Here is a 1,199-nt window from a genome sequence, read left to right as displayed (position 1 = left end):
CGCGACGATGACATAAGGTTAGTGGTGATGGAACCCTAAACCGCAATTCCACTGTCAGTGATGACTCTCTCTGTGTTGGTTTTCGATACTAATGCTAGAGTAGTCATTTTTTCCTGCATTCAGAGCGTGAATCATCTGATCTATGCACAGGCCACTAATCAGTGTTTTAAGATACACATTTTCGAATAAATATGTGGACACGTTATGCGCTAATCAAGGCGATGTTTTACTTAAGGACAGTCATTGAATTTACGAAAGATATCCAGGTGGAATTAGTACGAGAATCCATAAATAGAGCTAATAATACCACAATCAGATAGGTGGTATCAAGAGCAAATCCTGTGGACGACAATGCGTTTCGTTTCAATTCGCAGGCCTCCTACACACATTCAATGTGCTGACGTGTTTTGAGCTGATTAGTTAAAATCACTTTCCTTGGTTCATATTTCCTGTTGTCACGACTTCGGCAGTTCATGGGGCATAGAAATCTATTACAAACGTTTCACTACTTTAGCTTATATCTAGGCCTAAAATTAATATATGTCCTCGGGCATATTTAAATTAGCTATTTGTAGGATGTGGGCGTATGAGCCCTAGACCTATCAATATCTCAAACAGTGACTCCCATCGCCTTTACGTCTGAGCTGACAGAGTGTCTGACCGTCAACGTCCTAGTGAGCTAGTGGGTCTTTCACCACCACCATCGCACGGCACTATCACCGTTGTATTTTACTATTGCTAACGGTTTCTAGGCCTGTCAACTAGTGTATGTTATGTGTCGCAGTTTCCATCTGCCACTGCAGTCCTTTAATCAAATCATTTTGCGCTCCATATGTTGCATCTGCATCTTCAGGTAATCCAAACAATGTATTGAATTTGGACACCAGCATAGATTGTGTACATCCTATGCATAAATGAGAAAAGACAAATTACTTGCTTTGATGAGTTGGGACCATAACCATTGATAGACCCTGCGCTGTATGAGTGCTTTTTTTGAGGTGTCCCATGACACCTTGATGACGCTAACTTTTGCAAAATTTGAGCCCAGCTCTTCGTTGGTCACAACTCTAAAAATTCCCAAGTTCAGCTTTTGACAAACTATTAAGATGACAATGTTGGATCAGGATTTGTCAACGCCTAACTGCCTATCCGACTTATGCTTCTCAAGCTGAACATAGATTTACTTTTATTTTATCATT

The sequence above is a fragment of the Echinococcus granulosus genome (genome assembly GCF_000524195.1).
Source record: "Echinococcus granulosus chromosome Unknown EG_S00215, whole genome shotgun sequence".
NCBI lineage: Eukaryota > Metazoa > Platyhelminthes > Cestoda > Cyclophyllidea > Taeniidae > Echinococcus > Echinococcus granulosus.
This window is presented reverse-complemented; position numbering follows the sequence as displayed.